The sequence below is a fragment of the Mauremys mutica genome, chromosome 7, assembly GCF_020497125.1.
Source record: "Mauremys mutica isolate MM-2020 ecotype Southern chromosome 7, ASM2049712v1, whole genome shotgun sequence".
Lineage (NCBI taxonomy): Eukaryota > Metazoa > Chordata > Testudines > Geoemydidae > Mauremys > Mauremys mutica.
Genome location: NC_059078.1, coordinates 69,449,155 through 69,475,884, shown reverse-complemented (window position 1 = coordinate 69,475,884; position 26,730 = coordinate 69,449,155). Strand labels below are relative to the sequence as shown.

Sequence of the window (26,730 nt, the reverse complement as noted above, 5' to 3'; positions counted from 1 at the left end):
GGTTGCCAACCCTCCAGGATTGTCCGGGAGTCCCCAGGAATTAAAGATTATGTTGTGATGAAACCTCCAGGAATATGTCCAACCAAAATTGGCAACCCTCCTCATGCTACATTAGATGAGAAGATTTGATACGTTTGGCAATAAAATTAAACTATTTTATAAAACAAATTAAAAACTAGGATGTGGCAAGAAAGCATTGAAATCCAGGATTTGAACGTTGAAGATTTAGGAGCTCCATTAAAAAAAAAAAAAAAAAAAAAAGAGTACTTGAGTAAATAGGAAAATAAGGCAATTCATTAGCATATGAGAAGGGGCCTGGCCTATGTGCACTGGGTAAATGCAGTGTGACTGGGTCACTCCTAGGCTCATAACAACCCACTGCTGCATCCCCATCAGGTGTAAAAGACAAAAGGATTTTATTTGGCTGCAGCCCCTTTCAGGCAGGGCACTGCCTACACCAGTATTATTCAGCCACAACAAGCAAGTCACTGGTAGCAAATCAAACAATGGTCCTGTATCAGGCTCCCTTCCCTCAGAAAGGCTCCGGCAGCAGCAATGGCCTCCACTCAGTTTTTGGCTCTTGCCAGACTTTTTTCCACAGAATGAGACCGAAGAGTCTGTTCTCCCTCTAAACCTGTTCCCAAATGTGCTGGACTCTCCCCCTTTAACTCCTCCCTCTAAGACAGACACCTATTGCAGAAGTAGCAGAGGGTGTCCCACAGTGGCTCATTAACCCTTTTCTAGCCTGTGTGGGATTTGTAGATCCCATCATGTGCGGCATCATAAACGTTATTGGTACAGTGTCCAAGATGTACATTTAAAAAGACATCTACAATAGTGATTGATATAGTCCCTAGAATCCTTCATTCTAAAAGGATCTCGACCCACACTGTCAGCGATTTGGCCAAACCAAAGTTTCAGATCCAAACACTTTCTCAGCTTCAAGGAAATTTAAATCTAAATTTGGTTCTGGTTAAATCCCTTCACTGGCCCCAAAATCTTGGATCCAAACACACCTGAACAGTAGAGAAATTTGGATTCAGACCTGAAATGAGAGATTTGGGCCCCTGTGACAAAGTGGGACTGTTCTTAATGTTTCCTCTGAAGACTGTGTGAGTGCCTTAGTTTCTGGCTGACACTCTATCGCCTGGCAACAAAAGGCCCGGGCCCTTCCCCCCTGCAAGGGGATGCTAAAGGTGTTGGAGAACAAAGAGGTCAGGTGACCTCCTGGCCTGGGAAAGGAACTCAGCAGAGAAAGAGGGGCTGGAGGGGGTTTCAGTTGGGAGCTGGCTGGGGACGGGAAGTGAGGGCAGACAGGATTGTCTGCCTCACTGGGCCCCAGAATGGACTTGGCTGAGGGGTCCCGTTCTCTGTACCTACAAACTCTGTTTTAGACCGTGTTCCTGTCATCTAATAAATATCTGTTTTACTGGCTGGCTAAGAGTCACGTCTGACTGCAAAGTGTGGGTGTGTGAAGGACCCTCTGGCTTCCCCAGGACCCCGCCTGGGTGGACTCGCTGTGGGATGCGCATGGAGGGGCATATGCTGAATGCTCCAAGGTCAGACCCAGGAAGGTGAAACCGTGTGAGCTTCTTGCCCTGAAGACAGCCTGCTCTAAGGGAGAGGAGGCTCCCCAAAGTCCTGACTGGTTTTGTGGGGAGCAGTTCCAGAGCATTGCCCGGGGACTCTGTGACAGCCCTACTGGTACTATTTCACTTAATTGTTTCAATAACACTTCACAACTTTGTAGGACCGGAAGTGACGGAAAATACCTGATGCGATTGAAACTCAGGCCAATATAGGCAAGCAGAATATAATTATCCATATTGGAATCTGGCCAGGATGCTGTGCCTAACAAGCCTGCTCTTGCAAGAAGTGCCAGAAAATCTTTAATGACCACAAGTGTCAGGACCTTGTTTTTAATCTCCTCCAAATGATGCGATCGGGTACCACCCACAGAACTAGACATGCATATAGCTTCCTTGAAATCATTCTAGTTACTATGGACCTGATACTCAAAGCTCTTTAGGCACCTGAATCAATGGGAGTAAGGTACTTAAATCTCTTTGAGGAGCTGGGCATGTATATGAGGTTCCTGTGATGTATGTTCTCACTTTTGAGAGGGTAGAAGGAATGTATTGTGTCTGTCTCTGTGACACCTACTGTCTAGCTGGAAAAGGAGTAGAGCTTCTCTGACCAGCCTGATTTTTAATGGAGAAAGAAAGAGGAAACAGACAAACATTCTTGCTTTGCAAGTGGCTGTAAGTATGAGAAGTTCTTCGCCTCTGCTCTGGATCCTGATATATGACCTGGACCAGGCAAAAAGACAAATTACAGGAAAGAAGCCAGATGATGGTTGTGGGAGGTTGTGTGTGAGAATGGAATAGGAGATGGGAACTCCCTGGACTTTGGGGGTGTTTAGATCAGGTTTTGGTCACAGCTAACACCTACCTGCCATGACATAATGGGATATCAGACTATACAAAAGTGAACCAACATTGATGAAGCCTAATAGTGAATGAGGATATTCCCATTTAAAACAGAGCCCCAAGATACATTATATCAGTGACAAGGCTAGTTGTGCTAAATAAAATGCAACCTTATCAGTGAGGGAAACTTGTTTATGACTTGCTTTCCTATGGGTATCTCTATTTATCATCCTTTACATTTTTCATTGCCTGTATTTTGTGCCACCAGGGAGATGGTTAGTCAAATTTGTAGGAAAAAAGCACTTCGCAAAATCTGAATAAATAAACAAGTTTTTCTGAGGCATTAGGTTTTATATAATAGCTGCCTTAATGTGGATGAAGCACAAAGTCTGACTTCCATTGAATCTAAAACTGTAACAATTAGCTTCCCTTAATCTTCAGTGCTTCAACAAATACTAATGGTTTTCTGTTCGCAGGCCAAACAAAAATGCCGACTTTCAAGTGTGACAAAACTCTTTTGATTGGCATGTGTTTGGGGGAGTGTGCCACATAAAAGCGTTAAGGTTGAAATAGTTTCATGGAGTCCAGCTAGCATAAAAAATAGGTTCCTTTCTTTATGACGATCCGATAGGCTGTATAAGTCAGCTAGGGTGAGAGTGAGTGATGAAGGGTTGTAGGGCAGTGAGCGCCTTTTCAGATTCTTTTCCAAGCTTCCAAGATGAGAATGAGATGAAGCCTGCACAGTTTTAGTTTTAGTGACACTGGTTTCTTTCCAGGCAAGTTACACTAGATGGGGATTGAAAATAGGGTTTACAATGGGAAACTAACTTCAGTCCTACCTCTGGAGTAACTAATATTGCTATACATTTCTCACAGAGACATACACATCCATGCACATTCAGATCTGGCATTTTAAGATACTTGTTTAAGAGCAGAACAACTAAGTTACTTAAGCACTTCTTTAAGCAATCAGACTGCATACAGGGGGTGAAATCCCAGTACCATTGAAATCAATGGAAGTTTTGCCCTTGACTTCACAAGAATCCAGGATTCTATCCTAAATCTATTTCACTTACTGAAGAAGCCTTCTCGTGCTGGAAACGTAACTGGGAACTGTTTCTTCTGTTTTCAAAATGTATCAAAGATCTCAGTAAAACAGTGTATTTGACAGAAAGCTCATGCTGGTGGGGACTGATTACCTTTGGTGTCTTGAAGTTCCAACTATTTTGAACCAGGAAAGAGACATGGAATTTTAAACAGTGTATCTGAGCACAGGCAATTTCCCCTGCTAAAGTTTAATAAGGATTGTTAGTACATCATTGTAGCTGGTAATTGTATAGGTACACATGGTAATTGCATGTATTTGCACTAATTATGCAAATGCACCATAATTGAAGCTCCAAGGTTTTCATGGTAAATTTTTGAGACACACATGGATTTGTCATGGCAAAAATGTCAGAAGTCATGTAAACTGTGGGAAAAATAAAGAAAACCCTGGGATCCAGGCCCCTTCAAAATTGAAGGTAGAAAAGCTCTTATTAAAAAACAACAACAATGTCCCACATGTTTCTTTGGGCACCTGGATACCGCTACTCTTTAAAAAAATGTCCTTTCTGAGTTGGGCTTTTTTCCATTTTGTTAAAACTTTTTATGTTTGAAATTGGGGGGCACAGAGCTTAATCTTTGGCCCTTTTCCTCTGCTGAGTGTTCCAGTTCTTCTGTTTGTTTAGGGAAAGGCAGCAAGAGGAATTTTTATTGCTTTTTATTACTACACTCATCCCACATACACCCAATAGCCGCCCATCTCTCCCTAAGGACCTGATCCAAGTCCATTGAAGAAGTCAATGGAAGGACTTCCATTTACTTCAGTGGGTTTCAATCAGGCCTTATACCACAACCGCAGCAGGCTGTGCTGGCTTTTGGATGTTGTGTAAAAACGGGAGGTTCATCTCACTTGTGGTTGTTATAGATATCAAGGTACTTTTTTCAAGAGCAGAAGTTTTAAACTTTGGTATCCTGGCCAAATTCCAACTCCCTTTTCCTACCTAATTTCTAGAAAAGGGCTTGGAGCAAAATTCTAAAGACAAACAGCCCTGAAGACTGGGAGGAACGTGGGTCCAAATTTATTGGGATTTCCTCCTATAATGGGTCAAACTCAAGCAACAGATCTGCCTCCTAGCTTCATGGGGGTTGAGATCCAGTTTTGCAGCAGAGGCCTGTATCCTTTAGACTCCAAAATATTGCAACACTAGTAACACAAAGATGCTTTTCACTTGCCCTCTAAACCCTGTTGCATAGTGGTGCTGAGACAATTGCTGCAGAAATTCACTCCAGAGGTCGGTAAATAGTAGATAAAATGATCCTCTAGGACTGGATGGAGCCTTCAGGCTCAACCTTGAGCATAGGGCGACATGTAACTGCTCCATCCCAGAGAGGAATTGGGACTCAGTGAACTGAAATTCCTCCCCTAATCAACTGTTGTCCAGATATAGGAGGAATGTATGTCATTGCAGCTCTTGAAAGGGCGAAGGTTCAGGTCCAGGTAAGAGAAATTTGGGGATCTGTGCACTATGGAAATTGTCACATACCCCCTCCCCCACCTTCCCTTCCTTAAACTAGTCAGAGCACGTGATCTAGAAGACATACAATCACCACCCTTGGCAAAACTTCAATATGGCACCCCACCCCACTCCTACCCCCTAGAACAGAGTTTCTCAAATGGCAGGGGGTGGGCACACACTCCTGGGGCAGCATGTTGGATTTTCACAGGGGTTGTGGCAAGTCGTCTGATAGTTTGGTGGTTGGGCGAGGGGGATTGCCAATCACCAGGTCACAGCGCCACTTGGGTTTGACCCCTCATGACGGTGGGACGGCCTGGCCAAATATGAGTGAGTTGTTGTGACTAGGCATATGGGGTTGCAGCACCATTTAGTTTTTTCCCCTCCATTTGTCAGGCACACTGATTAATCTAGGCTGGTGCAGCTTCCTTGCCCAGCCCCCACACCTGGCTAGTGAGCATGGAAGTATAGAGGCAAGGCTCTACCTAATCCACACCCTCTCCACTACTTTTTTGCACCCTCTTGCTGAGGGGGGCATAGGGAGTACCTAGAATACAGAGACTGTGTTGGCACCAAGCCTGGGCCAGGGCCTGCTCCAAGGTTTTTGCTGCCCCAAGCAGCAAAAAAAAAAGCAAAAAAAAAAAGCCGCAATCTCGATCTGCGGCACTACCACCGTCGCTTTGTTATTCGGCGGCAGGGCCTTCACTCAGAGAGGGAGTGAGGGACCTGCTGCCAAAGAGCCGGACGTGCCGCCCCCCCGTTGGCCCCCCAAGCACCTGCTTACTGAGCTGGTGCCTGGAGCAGGCCCTGGCCTGGGCCCAACATCCAAAGTATGCAGAGCCAGGCAGGCTGCATGGAGCCTTACTGCGCTACTTCACCCACTAAGAGAAGCACTACATAGCCCTGTCTGAGTAATCTGGACAACTTTGAGATCCATCTGCATGACAAGTGCTCAAAAAATGAAATTGTGATCAACCCTCAAGTGTACTGGAATTTTCACCCCTAAACAAACTCCTTAGTTGTTATGAGTTTGACCATCTTGAGGACAAAATTCTATTCTCCTTTTCCCCCCACTGTAACGTAAGTCCATTGAATTCAACAATTACTCCAGATTTACACCAGTGAAAGCAGAGCAGATTCCTCCCCTTCCCCCCATTCTGCCGCTATGCAAAAAAAAAAAAATTATCTTTGGTCTCTCTTTTCCTGCATCTGAAGTGTGCCTACCGATTAGCATAGCGCCATTGGGATTGCCATGTTATTCAGGTAAACATGTCCATAAGTAGGTCCTTCTCAATAAACTATCAGCTCTGTTCTCTCCTCTTAGAGAGTTAGGAGTCTGTTAGAGACAGAATTGGGCCCATCATGTGGCTCGTGATCATGTATGTGGAGTTGAGGTTGACTTCTACACAAGTTGGTTGTCCCACATGGCACTGGGAAGGGAATTTACCCTAGATTTGGAATAAAGTTTTGATTCGACCTGCTGCATTACTTTCATGTCACAAGGAATTAATGACCTCCTTCCAGGTCGACAATTTGAATAGGTTTGTTTAGACTGAACTAAAGGACCAGGAGACACTAAGGCCTAGATTCTAACATCCTCACTACCACTGACAACTAAGTCACTCCACAAATAGTCCCATTTCTATCAATGGAACTACTCACAGAATAAGCTACTATTAGGTGCGAGTAAAAGCAGCTGTCTGGCTCTAGGTAAGTAGTAGTGATTACTAACTAGGACTGTTCAAAACAAAGAATTCGCTAGAACTTCAGCAAATTTAAAAACATTTCTCAGACAAAATGCAGTTGTCTGATTTTTTTATTTTCCACATTTTCTGTGTTTTATTTAAACAAAAACATCAAATTTTCAAAAAATTTTGAATTAGAAATTTTTGAAATGAGTTCAAATTAAAAAAAAAAATCCACCATGTGATTAATCTGAACAATCGCAAGTGGCAATGCTGAAAAAAAAAAAGGGAAAAAACAGTAATTTCTAGCAATTAATGGGATTACCTTTAAGCGAAGTGAGCTCTTTGGGACAGCAACTATGCTGTGTTTGTGCAGCACCTACCACACTGGGACTCCATTCATGGTTGGGGCATAGGCACTACCATAATACAATAATATTTGACCTGGTTTAAGTGTAGCAAAATATAATCATAAATATATTTACTAAATTCAATAATTTCCTAATTTTTCTCTTAACTTAAAAAAATTAATAGCAGGTTTTCATACAAATATACAGCTTTTGTTTAAAAGGAAAAATTATTCAAACAAAATTCTGACCAGCCCTCTTAATTTCCAGCACTTGATTCACAACTGAGTTCACCTGTTCTTCAGCTGAGTTGTACAAGAAATCGCTTCATTGCTAGAATTTAGAGGAAGTATGGTTTGTGGTTAAGGCACAAGACTTGGACTCAGGAGACCTGGTCTCTGTGTGTAGCTCTTCAACAGATTTCCTGTGCGACCTTGGACAAGTCACTTCAGTTTCCCCATCTTGAAAGTGAGGATAATAATAGCTTCATCACAGAGGCATGGCAAGGCCCAGCTAATTAGCATCAGCACTAGAGAAGGAGAGACTGTTTTTGTTTCTCTCTAGTGTGGTCTGCAAGATCTCACGGATGTCTATCTGTGGGTGCAGCTTTGGTGATGCTAAAGCAGGGGTCTCAAACATGTGGCCCGCAAGGTATTTTCTGCAGCCTACAAGCTCCTTGCGGTCCCCCCAGCCTCCCCCAGCATTTACCTAGAGCGGCTCCGGACTGACGCACACGTCAGGGGGAAGAGGGGCACAAGGGTGTGTGTATGTGTTGATCTTGCTTCAGGCACCGCCTCCAGCAGCTCCCATTGGCCGCGGTTCCCCGTTCCTAGCCAATGGGAGATGCTGAGGGCGGTGCCTGAAGCAACAGCAACCCATACACCCCTGTGCCCCTGCTCCCCCATGTTCCAGCTGCTTCCCGGAATGGAGTGGAGCGGGAGCAGGAGCGGCGCCCCCTGCCGCACCCCTCCTGCACCCTAACCCATTGCCATGAGCCCCCTGCTGCACGCTGCACCCCTCCTGCACCCCACATCCCAACCCACTTCCCTGAGCCCCCTGCTTCACCCCTCCTGCACCCTGATCCCCTGCCGCACCCCTCACCCCTCCTGCACCCCACACCCCAACTCCCTGCCCTGAGCCCCCACTGCACCCTGATCCCCTGCCCTGACCTCCTGCTGCACCCCTCATCCCTCCTGCACCCCACACCCCAACTCCTTGCCACACCCCTCCTGTACCTCATGTGGCCCTCGTGGTCATTTGAGTTTGAGACCCCTGTGATAAAGGCATGGTCCAAAGGGATGCCTATACCTATCAGATGAACTGCAACTAAAGGAGGCTCACAGGGCCTGATCTTCCAGTGCAAAGCACTTGTGGAAAGTGGGTGAAAAATGCTATCACGGCATTTGGGAACAAGATTAAGGGGTTACAAGTTGGAAGATAAATCTGTCTGGGACCCTGGAAGTGTTGGGAAGAGATCAGAGACCTTGGAAGTGTTTGGTGAAGTCCCAGAAATCTGATGAATCCAGACCTTATTCATCCTTAAGCCTTTACTATCATATTCATAGATTAGTAATAATAGCCAGTGTTTACCTATTACTTTCCATCTCTCAAGCTACTTTACAGAGATTATCATCACTGGGGGGAGGGATAGCTCAGTGGTTTGAGCTTGGCCTGCTAAACCCAGGGTTGTGAGTTCAATCCTTGAGGGGGCCATTTAGGGATCTGGGACAAAAAAAAAAAAGTTGGGGATTGGTCCTGCTTTGAGCAGGGGGTTGGACTAGATGACTCCTGAGGTCCCGTCCAACCCTGATATTCTATGACCACTCCACTTCTGTAGATTGAGAAACAGACACACGGTGTGGGGACTTGCCTAAGGTCACCCAGCAGCAGAGCTGGAAATAGACCCCAGGTCTCCTAAGTCAGAGTCCAGTGCTCTGTGCACAAGGCCACACTGCCTCTTGCTTTGCAAACTTGTTTTTGTTTCATAGAACTCCAGGCAGTGGATGTAGTGTTATAAGTGCTATGGTGACAGGTTGTTCAATGCTCAGTGACAGAATATTTGAACTGTGGCTGCTCAGCACTTCTGTTACTCAGGCATTAGCTGTCTCAAGTTGAGTACCCAAAATTAGTGAAAACTTGAAAATGTAGGCCAAACTGATTTGCTCAAATTCATATAGCAAGAAAATGGCAGAGCCAGGAATAGAACCCAGGAGTAATGATGACCAGGCTCTAGTTCTAACTACTAGACAACCCTTCCTCCCACTTCCCCAGGAGCTTCGATTCCTACATTAAAGTTACAGCAATTTAAATGGAGGTTAAACTATGCAGCAGCATCTCTGATCTGCTGCAAAACTGCTATTATTTTTCCTTTGAGTAGCCTACGCAGCAAATTCACCCGTTCTCTTTTGAAACAAAGTTAGGTGGTGATTTCCTATCTGATGCATTACAATATATCTGTCCAAAGGAGAGAGTACCTGACCAACATATTTTTGCTCACTGATCTCTGCTTGTGTGGAAGAAGAGAAGTGATGCTAATGTTCCAAACTAAACTCTACTTGTTCCACTTTCCCTCACATTTCAAAAAATTTCAGAGCAGAGAAAGCCATCCCTTTGTCTTTCTCTTCTGCTTTTAGGGTTCATTCTATTCATTCATTTTTAAAAGTTATTTGGCCATGTACATTCTGACAGCACCCATTTCATTTCCTGTGATTGTTAACAATTCAGTTTTGTACAGAGACTCTTTAATTGATGGCTTCCTGGCTTTTGATGGTATTCTTTTGTACCAACCTTACTTCTCCACATTTCCGTTCTGAGAATTTTTCTTTTGGCACTGGCATACTGAATGCCTGTCAAAGGCAATAACACTCTCCCCCACATGGAAAAGTGGCTTTAAGAGCACTGGCAATTGCCTAGACTTGCCTCTTACAAAGCTAAAAATCCCCCAATGCCCATCTGAACCTATATGTGGCATGTTTAGCTATTGTGTATGACCAATGCCTTTGTTTTCTTCATAAATGTAACCCTTCTGCCAGGTGGAGCTGGCAGCAACCAGGGCTGGGTTCAATATTTAGGGGTTCCTTTTCATCAATACAGCACAAAACTGGCTTGAGTCCCCACCCAGTAACCTGGGAAAATTACATACCACCCCTGGGCGCCTCTGAGAGGCAATACTTTCCCACTCACAAGCACAGAGTCTGTGTGAAGAAAAAAAAACTTTTAATGAAAGAAGTCACCCAACATTAATTAGGGAAAATGCCACAAGCAGGATTCATAAACATAAAACTGTGAGCAGGACACCGATGCCAGAGTGCGTGGGGCAGAGTCTTCTGCCTCATGTTCTTGAATTCTATGACCAAAAGTTCCTTTGCTCCCTCACCATACACCACTCAGGGTGGTTGTCCTTGGTCAGTGAGGACCCAGGGTTCAGAGGTGCATCTGTGTGAGTTCACCTCCCACCCAGGGAGGGAGGCACCTTGCTTGCTCTGCCATCTGATCACTTTCTCTGTCTGTCCGCCCCGCCAGCCACTTGTTCCTCACCACCTGGCAGCCCTGCCAGCCAGTCGACTGCTCCCCACTTTCACCAGCCACCCATCTGCCTTCTACTGCCACCTGCCTCTTTGCTGTGACCTCTGTAGATCAGTCTCTGTGATTTTTAGCTCTTAGCAGGCTGGGCAGAAACACTGCCCCACCCGGAGTGATTTCAGCTCTTATTGAGTACTTGAAATAACAAAAGGCTCCTAATGAAGCTTAGTTAGCTCTATCTTTGAGCAGTGGGAAGGAACAGGTTAAACCAGACTGGGGGGGGCCCTTAGGGGGAGTCCATACCTCCTGGCTGCAACACCTGTCCACACACACCCCCCTCATTTTCACAGGGCTCTGATATTCAAGCCCATGGCTTAGCGAGTTCCTTTCAGCTGAGGGGAACCCTCAATTGGGACAAGCTCAGCACAGTTCTGCTCTCTTTTAATCATACAATGAAGATAACAGTTCACTACCGCATCCAGTACTAAAGTCATTTGTAACCTAACACCAGCCAAAGCTGATCACTTGGAGCAACACAGCTCCTGTCTGCTAGATACCTATGCAGAGTAGGAGTGTTCACCCATATGTAAATACAGTTTACTCCTGGAGTCTCTCCCTCTCCCCAACTAGCTGCCAGAGGAGAGTTCATTCATTGCATATAGCTAGGACTCTGCAGGGAACTAAACACAAATGATTACCAAGCACAGACTGTAGGTAAGGCGATGCGCACTCGGTGCTCTTTAAGGGAGGAGATTTGGCTTTTGTGTATAGAAACATGCTATTTAAAACAAATTTTACTGACCTCTGTCATGCTAGCCTCACAAGGCTACAATATACTTTCATAGTAGGCAATAGTGAGCTCACTGATAACACTACAGATACTGGGCTCAAATCCTCCAGCCCATGCCAACAACATAAATGGACTGCATTGCTGGCTTCAACAGCAAGTTGATGATTCCTCTGGGCTGACCAGTTCTAGGCCATCCCCTTGCATTCTTCAGCAATAGAGATCATGGCTGGAGAACTACTGTACTCTAGAAATCCTGAACTGCTAGCATAGAGACCAACTGCAACTGGACATAACTCAGAGCAGCCCTGAGGCTGCTGTAGGGTGTGTTGGAGGCTGAAATGGCTACAGTCCAGCCACACAACAGTGGAGTAAGGGGCATGCAAAGGTGGAGTAAAGTCACCCTTCCAGCCAGGCACTACACTGAGCACAGCTTAGCCAGACTCAAGGGTGAAAGACAGGGACAAGAAAGGCAGGGTTGTTATATCATCATAAAAAGCCACCACAACAATAGCGTAATGGGGTATACCACTCACCACTAGTCTGGTGCCTCCTCCTGGTTGCTCTGGGGATTAGCTCATCGGGTCAATGCCCCTTTACAGAGTTACATGCCATCACTCTGACTTCAGGAACCACAGCACCCTTTTCAGGACTCAGCCCTCTGGCTAGGTCACTCAGTATCCTCCCTTCCAGCATATATCAAAGTCTTTCCTTCAAACAGTCCTAGGCAGTGTTCCCATTCACTGTCTCAAGTGCCGCTCCTTTAGGGGCTGGTAGGGGAACCCAGGCCTGCCCTCTATTCCAGGTTCCAGCTCAGGGACCCTCTAGTCAGCAGGCAAGGTCTGGCCCACCCCATATCTTGTTGCATTTCCCTTAGCCCTTTTCTAACTTTTTGGCTCTCCCTTCCTTCTCTGGCTCTATCGGCTTTACCACTCCCTTCTTCCAGGGAGAAACTGCAGACTACATAGCTCCACGGCCACCATACACTCTTCCCAGGGAGTGACTGGGGGTTGGACTAGATGACCTCCTGAGGTCCCTTCCAACCCTGAGATTCTATGACGATTCTATGACTGCAAACCTTTCCTAGCAGACTTTTCTGTTGCCAGTTTCCTGGCTTTATAAGTTCCACCTATTCCTGCACAGCTGATGGTGCTTGCAATCAATTCTCTGCTCCCTTTTCTCTTCCTCCAGGTGTAGCCTGTGGAATTAATAGGTCTACCTGGCCATCTTATCCCCTTCCAGTCCTGTGTGGATGCCCCATCAGAAGTAGACACAAGTTACCTAGCAGCTTGATAATGCCAGACATTACAGAGGCTAAAGAGTGAAGGTGCATGGAGACTGAACTGTCCTATCACCTTTACAGGTGAGACAACACACAGGGGAACTTGCACTGCTGCAGCCCATGCCATTTCCTTTCCACTGTTGCCAGATCTCATATTTGGGGTTTCTCCAGAAGCCCCAGCTCATGGAGTCATGTGATTATGTGATTTAAGAAGAAGGGAAAAAAAGCTGAGATAAAGTTTCTGGCCCTCAAGTGTACAGAGAAAAGCCAGAAGGCTTGATCCCTAAAGCCTCAAAAAACAGAAGGCAAATAAAGATGTTGTCCCTGTGACACTGGCAGACCAGGTGCCAACTCATGGCGAGGTTGCCAGGCCTCAACTGAATACTGACAAATACACAGCTGAAATCAGTCTGGGTCATCTGAATTGTTAAAATAGGCTTTAGAATTATAAGAATGTGTTTAGCATTTAGACTAATACATTCAGGAACTGACAAGCATTCCATAATCTTACATTTAACATCTGTAGCCAATAATATAAGATAATATTTTAATGTTTGCATTGTAAGCCTCTGTAACTGTGTAACTCAGACAGGAGAGAGCGCGATTAACTAGTATAAAGTGCTGATCACCAACGGAAGGTGTTTCATCTGGCCGACAAGTAAGTCCCAGTGACACCAGACAGACTAGAGTGGAATGTTAAAGAGGACAAAAGACTTTGTTGTTTACTTCCTCCTATCCCCTATGAAGATGAGTCTTGCAAGGAATTCTTTCATCAGCTGAGTTTGCAGCTCAAAGCAGAAGTGGGTTGAAGAGGAATCGTATCTTTATGATGCTTGGACTGGGGGGGACAGGACAAGATTAGGCATAAGAAAGATCCCCAGTGCTTGGCCTGGGTTAGCCTTAAAGGACATATAGAGCTTGTTTATCATAGCAGCTTTTAGTAGTTTGGAAACTTAAGATTGTAACTCATTTGTGTACGTATATTTATCTGCTTTAACCTAGTACATAACCCTCTAATTTCCTTTTCCTATGTAATAAATCTTTATATAGTATGTTATAGGCTACAAGCATTGTCTTTGGTGTGAGATCTAAAGTGCAATTGATCTAGGGTAACTGGCTGGTCTTTTGGGACTGGGAGTAACCTGAATATTGCTGTGATCCTTGGTGTAAGAGACCATCTATCACAAAGATACTCTGACCTGGGGGGCAAGACTGATCAGAGTACCCAAGGGGACTGCCTGTGACTCTATATTAAGGCTGGTATAGTGCCTGAGGAGTTTACACTTGATAATTGGTTGGTGAAATCTAAGTATAGCCCTAACAGCCAATGTGGGGTTTGTGCACTGGTTCCTAGCAGTCTACCCTGAGGTAGGTACTCGTGCTTTCTGAGAGCCCCATCCTCCTCAAAACATTTTTTCTCCCAGCTCCTGATTTTTTAGCCAATGTTATGATTTCTATGGGCCTTGCCTCACGTTTTCTGAAATATGGGGCTGGCGAGCTAGCCATTTCCTCAGTAAGATGAGCTCAACCTGAGAGCCCTGAAGACTTGACACCTTTCACCACAGCTGAATTCATTTAGTGTGACCATAACAATTAGACATGTAAGGGGGGAAGGGTTGGATACATCTTTGTTTTAATTGGGAGAGTGCTGAGCCTCTCAGGCTAAATATAGTTGTTGCTAAGATATTTTGCAAAACATCCTTGTCTCTCTTAGGAAAATATATGCCAGGAAAGCTGGCAATTTGGCCCAGCACTATATATTTCAAGTATTGTTAAAATGTACATAACAATGGACTGCTTTTATCCCCAGGAAAGCAGGAAGAGCAATTCCATGGGGGCGCAGAGGGAGTACAGTCAAACTTTCTTCCATTTTTTAGTCCCTTTCCATTTTTGCTTCAGGAAATTAAGTCCCCAGTCCTGCATTGACAGCTCCACAAGCAGACATGGGCCCCCAGTAACTTCAATGGAACTCCCCCTTGTGAATAAGGGCCTGAGTCACTTCTCCTCCTCCCCCTACCCCCCCCCTTCTGTTTTATTCAAGTGTTTTTATATTGTGTTAATGCAATTATTGTGGACGTTTTTGGCAGGCCCATGATTGCCTCCTGAAAATCAGCATTTGCTTTATAAATACATAGATTATTGGGCCAAACCCTGCCAAAGCACTGCACATGTAGCACATATTAACAGCAGTTGCATGATCGGGCCAATTATTGGTAAAAAAAATAAATTACCAATTTGAGTTACACAAGGAAAATTCCTGTAAACCCACAATTGAGCCTTAAGTGAATTGCCCAAAGGTACCCAGCAAAGCTCGGATGTCCCTATGGCAAAGAACTCAGAAATCCTGAATCCCAATTTGTAGCTCCAACTACTAGATCACATTTCCTCTTCCAAGATCAGACCACTAGCTTGTTGGAAAACAGAATTTCAACTATCAGGGCAATTCTGACATTTTGAAATCGGTTTATGTTCTGAATCGGAATGAGAAGTGGATATGTAAAAATTTCCGGGAAAAATTAACCAGTAAAATAAAAATCTATTTAGATAATGTCATAGTTATGTGGATATTAAATATATTTAAATGTTCAACATGGAATGTAGCAAAATGAAAAAGTCAAAGTGAAGCATTCTTTCCTTATTGTAATGAGTTTAAAATGATTCATTTAGATTTTCTTCAATTGACAACTGTGTGGAAATAAACATATTATTGAAAAAATGTCTAGATTAACAAAACTCCATTTTTCTGAGCACATATACTATTGCGCCAAAAACACTTCTATTTGATACCTCTTTGTACTAGGGGCAAGTGACTGCATAAGGGGGAAAAAGAATAATATATCTGGTGCTCTGGATTTACACCTGTGTAAAGGAGGGCAGAAGAGGTCTAATGTATGTATTTATCAAACACACATTTGCAAGCTGTAGGGATTTCATGATGTCCAACTTCTTTAAATATGGGTTAGGCACAATATGAACATATGAAAAGCTGGAGTAGAAAAGCCAGCCTCACTACAAAGAAATGCTTGTGCCTCTTTAATTACCCTTCTTCACCTATAGGTGGATTTTTCCACTCAAGCTGTTTCAGAAATGAGGATGTTAACCTGGGAAGAGATTTCTGCATTTGTCTTTGCACAGCAGATGCTGGCTCTGTTATGTGGCTCGAGTTTCTGATTCTAATGATTTCCTCCGTTTGTTCTCTTTTATACCTCAGGGAAGGAAAAGATGATCCTCCTGAAAATTCATATAATTGCTTTTATTTGATTTTTATTAAACCTCACTCAAGAATAATATGATGGCTTTCTTTATTATCTTGTTCATCACTATGGCATTTTAAAATTTGCTTTTTATAACACACAGTTTACTGAGCCAAAGATATAATTCAAGGATTTTAGCAGAGATGGGGTCAACTGGGAGTTGGGTGGGGTTTTTTTGTTTTGTTTTTCACACTAAACCTTTTACAAAAGGGACACCTATCATCACCTCCACTTTGTATATCAACACGCTTGCTTCTTTGCAGGCCCCCACCAGCCACACTATTTTGCCATTTACATAATACTTTACGCATATTAAGAGCCTGCTTTGCCTGTCTGCACAGGTAAGGGCTGCCTGTATCACATAGCCTCAGCAGAGGTACTACCCCCCCGCCCCACCCTGCGCAGACAGGACAAATGTCCTTACCCAGGGGTGGCTCCAGGCACCAGCACGCCAAGCGCGTGTTTGGGGCGGTAAGCCGCGGGGGGCGCTCTGCTGGTCGCCGCGAGGGTGCTGAATCCGCGAGACCAGGGACCTCCCGCAGGCAAGCCGCCGAGGGCAGCCTGCCTGCAGTGCTTGGGGCGGCAAAATACCTAGAGCTGCCCCTGTCCTTACCTTACCTAACTCTGTGCCAGCACACCAAGGGGGATGTATGATGTGCCAGGTATAGGGCTGCTGCAGAGGACATCCCCACAGCGTGCAAGGGCCTGGCCCCCGGAGGCAGGTTGTGACTGAATTACAGTCTGCTTCCCATGCAACTCAACAATAGGCTGCTCCTTTCACAGGGCTCATGGAAAAGCCAGGATTGGGCTCTAAGTCATTAATCCTCACAACAGCTATCTGAGGTTGGTAAATACTATTATTCCCATTTTACATATGGGAAACTGAGGCAGAGAAGCAAAGTAACTAGCCCAAGGTCACTCAACAAGTGCCAAGATAAAAACACTCCATACTCCTAGCACCAGACCATGACCTCTGCAAATAATCTAATCTACACTACAGCACTTACAGCGGCACAGCTGCAATGATGCTGCTGTGATGCTTGTGGTGGAGACGCTCTAAGCAGACAGGCAAAAGCTCTCCCATTGGCTTAATAACTCCTGCCTGTGCAAGAAGAGGGGTAGCGATGTTACTATCTATACCGTCACATAGGTCAGGGGGTGGATTATTCACAGCCCTGAGTGATGTAAATTATACCAAAGTAACCTGTAGTGTAGACAAGGTCTAAGATACCTTCCTCTTCACTTATGAGGCAATCACCACACAATCTAGTTATGAGATCTATTCAACTAGACAGACAGAGACAAGGTGGATGAGGTAATATCTTTTTCTGGACCAACTTCTGTTAATAAGAGAGACAAGCTTTCCAGCCACACAGAGCTCTCCTTCAGCTCAGGGAAAGTTTATTGTGAGCTTTTGAGAGGGCAGTGCAATTATTTTGGTGGCTTGGCTAGTCATTTATTTATTTGATATGCTTGATACCCCTTGGCACTGTTCCTTTCTCTTTACTCTTACCTTTCCCTGGAATAAAGCACTTTGATCCTTATCTATGGGTCCTTGAGTCCCTGCAACAATAATTTGTAACATCTTAGATGTCATAGGGGTTGTCTTCTAGTTTATGCACCTGCTTACTAGGTGGAAGCACAGAGTCCGAGCAACTTAACGTCCATTAGTCACCAAGGCCTGGAGAGGGAGAAATAAGGGAATATATTGCTCTTTGGAAGTAATGAAGTCTACATATGAACAGTCAACAATAAACCCAAAGTTGGGCTTCTAGTGACATTACTCTGAGATCTCAGAAGGCATCAGATCCAGAATATGCAATAGAGAACCCTAGATTGGATTGGGCAATAGAATTTTTCCATTCTTCTGCATGTTCCACCTCTAAAATGGGACTGACCATGAATTTTCTGTAATGTTGGTAAGTGCAGTTGCACCAGTGCTTCAGGTTACCAGTCATAGAAGTAGGGGCAACACAGCAGTTTTCAACACACGAAAGGTTCTTGGGGGGCATGAACAAATGTTAGTGAGGAGTGAGTCTCAGAGGGATTAAAATTATATCCAAAATAAATTTGTTTTCTTTGTGAACCTCAAACATCTGCAAGCTTCTCAGAAGCAGGTTTTCATAGAGTATTTTAGCACCTCCACTGCTACCAAGAGTGGTGGAAGAACAAAGTTTTCCCATTTGCTTTCCTCCCTATTAGTGTTCCTCTTCAGCCTAGGCCTGAACTTCATAGTGTGTTCCATTTAAATTAGGGTGAATGTCCATGTGCGTATCATTGAGGAAGAATAGTAAGAGGCCAACAGGGCTCCATCAGGAGCTCTTTAGTGACCTGACAGTCAAAAAGGAATCCTACAAAAAGTGGAAGCATGGATGAATTGCTAAGGAGGAGTACAAAAGAATAGCACTAGCATGTAGGAACAAAATAAGAAAAGCTAAGGTGCAAGGTAAGTTACATCCAGCAAGGGACATAAAGGGAGGGAGATGCAGTTCTATAAATAGATTAGGAGCAGCAGAAAGATAAGGAAAGAGTAGGTCCTCTACTTCGTGGGGGAGGAGCGCTAATAACTGAGGACATCAAGATGGCTGAGGAGTTTAATACCTATTTTACATCAGTCTCTACTAAAAAGGTTAATGGTGACCAGATACTCAACCCAATTAAATACTAACAGTAAGGGGGAAGGAACACAAGCCAAAATGGGAAAAAAGAAACCAGGTAAAAGAATATTTAGGTAAGTATTCCAGTTGCTAGTTAAGGACTAGCTGAAGCCATCTTGGAACTGTTAGCAGTTATTTTTGAGAATTCATGGATTACAGGTGAGGCCCCAGAGGACTGGAGAAAGGCAGACGTGGGACCAGGGCCGGCTCCAGGCACCAGCATAGCAAGCAGGTGCCTGGGGCAGCCAATGAAGGGCGGTAGGGGGGCGGCACATCTGGCCATTCGGCGGCGGGGCCATCACTCCCTCTCTGAGCGAAGGACCTGCCGCCGAATTGCCGCCAATCACGATCACGGCTTTTGTGTGTGTGTGTGTGTGTGTGTGCGCGCGCATGCGCACGCACACGCACACACTTGGGGCGGCAAAAATGCTAGAGCCGGCCCTGCATGGGACTTATCTTTAAGAAGGGGAACTATAGACCAGTCAACATGAAAGATACTGGAACAAGTTATTAAGCAATCAATTGTTAAGCACCTAGAGGATAAATAGGAATAGCCAGCATGGATTTGTCAAGAACAAATCATGCCAAACCAACCCAATTTCCTTCTTTGGCAGAATTATGGGCCTAGTGGCTTGGAGGAAGCAGTAGACATGATATAACTTGATTTTAGTAACGTTTTTGACACACTCCCATGTGACATTCTCATAAGTAAACTAGGGAAATGTGGTCTAGATGAAATCACTATAAGGTGACACAAGAGGTTGAAAGACTGTACTCCAAGAGTAGTTATCAATGGTTTGCTGTCGCACCAGGAGGGTGTTGTGGTGCTTCCTCAGGGGTACGAGACACCTCCCTACCACCTGCCCTTAGTGTGAGAAAGTCTCATCTGTGTCTGCTGTGGATCATTTCCCTGAAGAACCACAAGCCTCTGGCAGCACAAGCATGGCCTTCCAAGCCTCCGCAGGCCTTGCTCTGTCTGTGTGGGTTAGAGATAGGCACACACCAACCCGAGTCCTCTGAGCATTGTTGTAGTGCTTGGCCCCTGTTCCACTGAACACGTGCAGAACTCCTAGATCTGTTATTGCCAAAGGCATAGCACACACCAGCTTGTAAGAGTCAACTGAGGATCGTCACTTAACACACAGCACTTCACTTTTTTATATATTATATACAATGAAAACAATATGTTCATTATTGAAGAACAGAGATTCAAGTGAGAGAGAGTTAGAATATTGGAAACAAATGGTTATATAGAAAACAAAATCATAACTTTTTTTTCCTAGAAAGTATGCAAACAACAAGGCTTTCCCCTTTCTTCTGCAAGATAGCTTATCCAAAGTCCTTTCCCCAGCATTTTCAACCAGTTTGGCTGAGACATCTTCTCATAAGATCTAGCCCCCTGGCAGCTTGTCTTCACTGATTGAATTAACCAAGCTGTACCTCCATACCCCTTAGTTATACCCCCAAAAGTTCATTGTCCTTACTTGTAAACAGGGTTCTACCCTGCTGATTAACTTCTTCCTGTAAATTTACTCTTTGAAGATTTCACAATCCTTCCTTAGCACTTGGCTCAGACTGTAAATGGAGGCCCATTGTGAACCATACAATACTTAATTTACATGTAAACAGACAAACAAACATTTCTTGCCTGAAACAAGAAACTGTACAACTAAATCAAAATGCCCAAATTTAACTCACCAGTGAACTTCAATTGTCTTAGCATGTTTTCACGTGGCAGCTGAATTCCATGTGGAAAGAGGAGTATGTAGTTTGTGCCAGTTTTCTGGTCAATGTAAAAGGAAGGGAAGCAGGACACAGTCAATTCCCTTGTGTTTAAAGAGGAGCTCCACAAGAAAAAGATGCTGTTCAATGGTTATGAATATTGTATGGAACACAGTAATATGTGCAGTAGCACCAGCTACTCCAGCATCATCCTCTTGGACTTCCCATGGGGAAAGGGGCAGCTATTTCATACCACATAGGTATGAAACTTGCTCTTATATATATAATAATAATCAGCAAAAGGAGAAACCCAGTGATACATTTCTATTATGGTAGTACCCAAAGGCCCCTATTGAGATTAATGCCCCATAGTGCTGGGCACTGTATAAACATTAGAGAGAGAACCCCTACCCAGATTAATCAAGAAGACATCCACACCCTGGATCATGTTCCTTACATTACTTCTTAGATGGTGTACTGAAAAAAATAGGACTGCTGCAGCCAGAATAAGGAGGTAAAGAGGAGAATAAATACAAACAATGAAGTGAAAGAACAACGGAAAAACACTGAGTGCTAACTGGGATATTTCAAAGAACTTAGCTGGGGATATGTTTGTATTTCCATAAGAACAACATAGGTGTTTGCTAGCAGAGATTTTATGAGTCTCTTCTTGGTAATTTGTTTTCCCAGTCAAACACTTATTCTAGGACACCTTAGTCTTAAATAGCTTAGTGCTAATGAAAGTAACCTTCAGAGAGACTTAGACGTTCACATCATGTAATAAAATTCCTTTCCATCTAGAAAACTGCTGGGTATCTTTCAACTTGAGAACTGAATTGAATAGTCTCTACAAAGCAGACAATTCTTAAAATAAAATAAAAATTTATGGATAATTTACAATTTATTGTCAATAACTTTTTAATTTCAAATCCAAGAGACCAATATATGAAGAGACAAAAACCCAAGTGCTGAGAATCTGTCTTATATAGAAGACTTTCTTTGGGGTAAATGTTACGTTTTCTGTATAACAGACATTTGCTAAAAGTTAAAAAAAAAAAACTTTTGCCAATTTGTGTGTGTTTTAAATTCTTTAGAAACAACAGTAGCACTGAGATTTGATTAATACAGAAATTGTACATAAGATGAAGGCAAGGAAATCTCTTTGCTTTGAATCTAAATGTTTTGTGTGTTAGCCTGACATGATATAATGGGCCTGGACTCCTAACCTGCTGCAAGGCCTTGGACAAGTCATTTCACCTCTCTGTGCCTCTATTTCCCCTCCAACTCTTTGACTTGTCCATTTAGACTGCAAGCAATTTGAGGTAGGGACTGTTATTTACTGTGTGTTTGTACAGCTCCTAGCACAGTGAGCCTGATCTTGGTTGGGACATCTAGGTGCTACTGTAATAGACATAATAAACAAACAGGATAGAATCACAGAATCATAGAAATGTAGAGCTCAAAGTGACCCTGAGAAATCATCTAGTCCAGCCCCTTGTGCTGAGGCAGGGCCAAGTAAACCTAGGCCTTCCGTGACAGAGGTTTAGTTTTGAGATTTTAGGGCATGGCTACACTGGAACCTTCAAAGCGCTGTCGCAGGAGCGGTCCCGTGGCAGCGGGTTGAAGTGCAAGTGTGGTCGCACGCGAGCACTGGGAGAGAGCTCTCCCAGCACTCCTGGTACTCCATCTCCACCTCCAGGAGGGGATTAGCTCCCAGTGCTTGGAGCCGGTTTACACTAGCGCTTTAAAGCACTCTGACTTGCTGCACTCAAGGGGCTGATTTTTCATTCCCCCTGAGCCAGCAACTTAGAGCGCTATAAAATGTAAGTGTAGCCAAGCCCGTAGGCTCTTTTCTTCAAAAATGCAGAGAAACAGTTTTGGATAACAAGTAAAGAATAGTATCAGAGGGGTAGCCATGTTAGTCTGGATCTGTAAAAAGCGGCAAAGAGTCCTGTGGCACCTTATAGACTAACAGACGTATTGGAGCATGAGCTTTCGTGGGTGACGAAGTGGGTATTCACCCATGAAAGCTTATGCTCCAATACTTCTGTTAGTCTATAAGGTGCCACAGGACTCTTTGCCGCCTTTTAAGTGAAGAATAATATCACACCCACTTGCTCTTGAAGGAGGAATTTAAGGAGGCAGAATATAACTACCCAACCTGGAATTTAGCCAGGACATTGGGACTATCATCTATCATGTAATCATCAATGACTATTGTAGAAAACTGTAGATTTAATACCACAAGGTAAATATTCTCTCTGACCAGGGAGTATGCTCTTTGCAGAAGACATGGCTGAAGTCATAATAGAACATTATCTGAACGGAGATTAATGCTCATGCACATTTTTATGTAACCATACTCCAGCACCAACATTAATAATTTAATGGTTACATGGTTGCATTCAAGCTCTGCCTACATTTAAGAATGAAGTTTGTGACATTTCTTTTTCTCCTGGCATTAGTATAGCATCATACGTAACTGCTAGAATTAGCACAGATGTACGAGCACAGTGGCCTGTTTTGGGTACTATAGAGATGTAATGAGGCAATCAAAGCTTCCAAGCAATGTAAGGTTTGAAAAATGGCTTGTGGATAACTCCAGAAATGAGGAGCTGGTCTTAAGATTTCATGGAGACCAGGTTGCTTGTCCCTTTAACAATTGCTATATCATCCATCTTGTTTTCTGTCATTCCCCTAAGGACTGCCCCGGAAAGCAATAAAAATTGTTTGCACTTGTATAGTGCCTTCCATGCACTGAGCTTACAGTTGAACAAACATTAATGAATTGAGCCTTGTAACACTCCTGAGTGGCAGGATAAAAGATATACAGCGATGACTCTACACCTACTACTGAAATGCAGGAGGTGTTTAACAGCACACAGCAACAATAGAGATGTGAGAACTACTGTAGTCTTTTGAAACACTGAAAGGTGAAAGTAGGTGAGAATTCAATTATTGTGCTAACATTTAACCAGGGCAGTGAGCCTGAAACCCTAGCCTTATAAAAATGCCATGTGATATTGAGGGCACAGTTCATCAGAGCACTTAACCATGTGTTTAAGATAGTGGTTCTCAACCCTCAGCCCAATCAGCACACAACTGTAGCCCATGTGACAACCCCTGGGGCATAGAGGTAGTATATGTATTGTATGGATGCAACCCACAAGACACAAAGCTGCATATGTGGCTAAGAATGGTAAATAGGTTGAGAACCACTGGTTAAAGACTTGTACTTAAAAGCAATGTACTTAAGCAAGCCTCTAAAGAGTGTAGCCTTTTATATTCTACATGTGTGTGTCTGGCCCAGTTAAGGGACACACCAAAAGAGAGCCAGAGCACCCAGAAAATCATCTAATAATGAGACAAGTCCAGCCATGGCAGAAGTTGCTACCCCTGTTACCATCTCCTGAGAGTAAGCTACCAACAAAGTGGCTAGGACTTCATGAAGTCCTGAGGAAGGTATGCCCTCTCACCTATGAAATCGATGCTAGGCAGAGTAATGAAGCAGCTGTCATAGCATGTGACCTTCCTAAAAGAGGAGAAGAAGAGAGCTCCTTCTATTATTGACAGCTAAGGAATATTTCTTTAGTCATTATCAGTAGAGCTGCCAATTTTGGTTATGAAAGTTGCTAGATTGCGTCTCAGCAGGGAGAAACGAGAATTTGTATGGCAAACGCCCTGAACTCTAAAATTGTTCTCTCTCAGATTAGTATGTTTGAGCCCAAGGTTATGTACAATACTTCTCTTATTGACACTGATTAGAGGCTTGTGCATCCAAGAGCAAAAATTAGGCTCCGACAAGGCTGTTAGTTGGAGAGCTGCATTGTCTTACATTTTTTTTCCTGCTATCTTTCCCACTAGAGGTTTGCTACTCTAGCAAAAAATCTGATATGAAAGTCACCAGTGCAGGTGCAACCTGGTGTTAAAAATTCCCCAAGTCCTGGCTATACTGTACCTCCTACTGTTACAATTACCAATGGCCCCACACTGGTAATGAATCCTACGTTCAATTTGTCAGCGTAAACACATCCTAGAAGTATCAGTAGTTGGTCTCGATTCAAACATGAGAGTTAAACTGTTTTGGAGTTATGTACCTGATGTAAGTGTTTTGTAATTAGAGCTGGTTTAAAGAGATGCATTTGTGTGCAAAAAAACTTGTCCCTGTTATTCAGTGAAAAAATTTCTACCAGATATAGTTATAATGGAATTTATCATTTGCCTTATTATATTATCTCCCAGAAAATATCACTGGAAAAAGAGGATATACCCCAATCGAACTTTCATGGACAGTAATGTTAGCTGATAAAAGTAAGAGAGCTGCTGCTACTTTGAGGAGTTCATAATCAGTTCAAGTCATTTGACATCTACTTAAATGGGTATTTCAATCCTCTGAGGACTTGTCTACAGGAAACTGACCTGAGGAACCACAGCAATATAATTACAGTGCTATAGCTATGCAGGTATAACTCCACATGTGGACACTCCATTCCAGAATCAGTGACTTCCTTTGGTATAGTTTATTGCTATAGGGCAACCTCCAGCTGGGTCATCCTCCAACCACAGGCTGCAGCCTGATAGGTACACCTGCCTCAGTTTCCCCTTTATTCACTTATGCTAAGGAATGCTGTCTCTTTCAATGGCAAATTCAAACCCTTTTATTCCTATAAAGAGCTACATTTTGCAGATCCCTCATAGTAAACAACAACAACTCTTCTCAAAATCTCAAAGTAGAACAGAGTTACAACATAGCAGCTTTCTAATCTCATTTAAAAGTCACTACTCCCAGGTCACTCACCTGAGAGTCATCCTGGCACCTTTAGCTTCCGTGCCAGGGACCCTCTCTCCTACCTGGGAGTTCCAAGACCCACTTCTGTCCTTTGAGTCTTCTGCAGCCACAAGTTATATCTGCCATAAGAAAGCTCCCTCCATGGTTTCACTTCCCTAGGCCTCCTTGCCTGGGAGTCCTACCCCTGCTCCTGGGGACCTCCCTCCGGAATCAACTCCTTGCTTCTGGGCCTGGCTTACACTGATCAAGCTGGTTCTTCCCCTTCTCTCAAGTAGTCTCTGTACAAGCCTTCCCACAACACAGCAGGATTCCCCAGCCCTCCTAGCAGCTCACAATTACTGGTCTCCGTCAGATCTTTCCCTCAGGCAATTCTCTGCTGTTCCTTCCCTCTCACCTATCTCTCACGACTCTTTCAGTCTCCTCTCAGGCAGTTTGTACCTTCTCCTTCCTGCCTTTTCCATTTTCAGACCCACCGTGCTCTCTCTTAAATCAAATTGGGAAGCAGCTGATGAGTCATAGGTGCACTGGATCCTGCTCCATCTTAAAGGGGCAAGTCACCCTGTGATACTTACTTATACTCATGCCACTTCAAGCATGAAGATAAAAACAAACAAACAATTGAACAGAGTAGTGGAGATAAGAGATGTCTTTAAACTCACTGCACCAAATTCACCCTTAGTATAACTCAGAGTTAAATTAAGTTACATCGGGGATGAATTTGGCCTGTCTTTAGCCTCTAAAAGGAGACAAATCAGGACATATAATCCCTGCTTTGAAGAGTTTACAAGGTAAGGGTTGGATCCCGACATGGGCCCATGCAAGGATTTAAGGGGGAGTAAGAACTCTCTTATATTCCTGTGTGGGTCACTGGACTTTTGTTCTGGGTGTTCAGTAGTAAGTAGGCAGTAAAATCTGGAGCAGGTGAGTGAGGGAAAGGATGGAACTTTTGCTCTAACTCTCAAATCAAATCCTGCCCTGTTGTGGCAAGGCTTGTACAGAAGCCCCTAGAAAAAAGGGGAAGAATCAGCTTGGTCGGCATAAGCCAGGCCCAGAAGCAAGGGGTTGTCTCTGGATGGAGATTCCTTGGAGCAGGCGATGGACTCATAGGCAAGGAGACCTAGGGAATGTAATTCTTCAGGGAGCCCTCTGGCAGAAGGCCTGAGTGGAGGGCTGCAGAAGGAACCCAGGAGCAAGGGGCTGGTCCCAGAGGGAGGTTCCCTGGAGCAGGGGTAGGATTCAGAGGCAAGGATACCTGGGGGAATGAAGCAGTACAGGGAGCTTTCTTGTGGCAGATGTGACATGAGGCTACAGAAGACTTATGGGAGAGAAATGGGTCGTGGAAATGGTGAAGAAACAGAAGTATGTGTTGGCCTAAACACCATTTTACAACAAAACCTCAACCTCATACTCCTGGAAGTCAAATGAAGTTTATCATATTTAAATCTCCTGTATTATCAGTGACCATATTGTAAGTTACCAGGTTCTGAAGCTCCTCTCATTTCCTGGCAGATAAACATGCTAGTTTTATAGAGATACTGAAAGAGTCATACAGTAACTGACATTGCATACTCCAGCATTGACAAACAGTGGCATTCAGCTATATCCTCTACAACATGCAACACACGGAACACTAACTAGATGTTAGCACAAACCACTAGTGCTACTATATAAGTCTTATAGTGCCATTCACAAGTAAAG

At 43.9% G+C, this 26,730-nt stretch overlaps 1 protein-coding gene across 1 annotated transcript in view; it reads right to left on the bottom strand.

The window, feature by feature from the left end:
* The window catches only part of ZMIZ1 (zinc finger MIZ-type containing 1), a 525,799-nt gene extending 500,335 nt beyond the window's left edge, over positions 1–25,464 (bottom strand). The window contains exon 1 of the mRNA XM_045023882.1: positions 25,366–25,464. The gene's annotated coding sequence lies outside the window, so the exon portion shown is untranslated. The remainder of the gene's footprint in view (positions 1–25,365) is intronic.
* Positions 25,465–26,730: the final 1,266 nt, after the last annotated feature.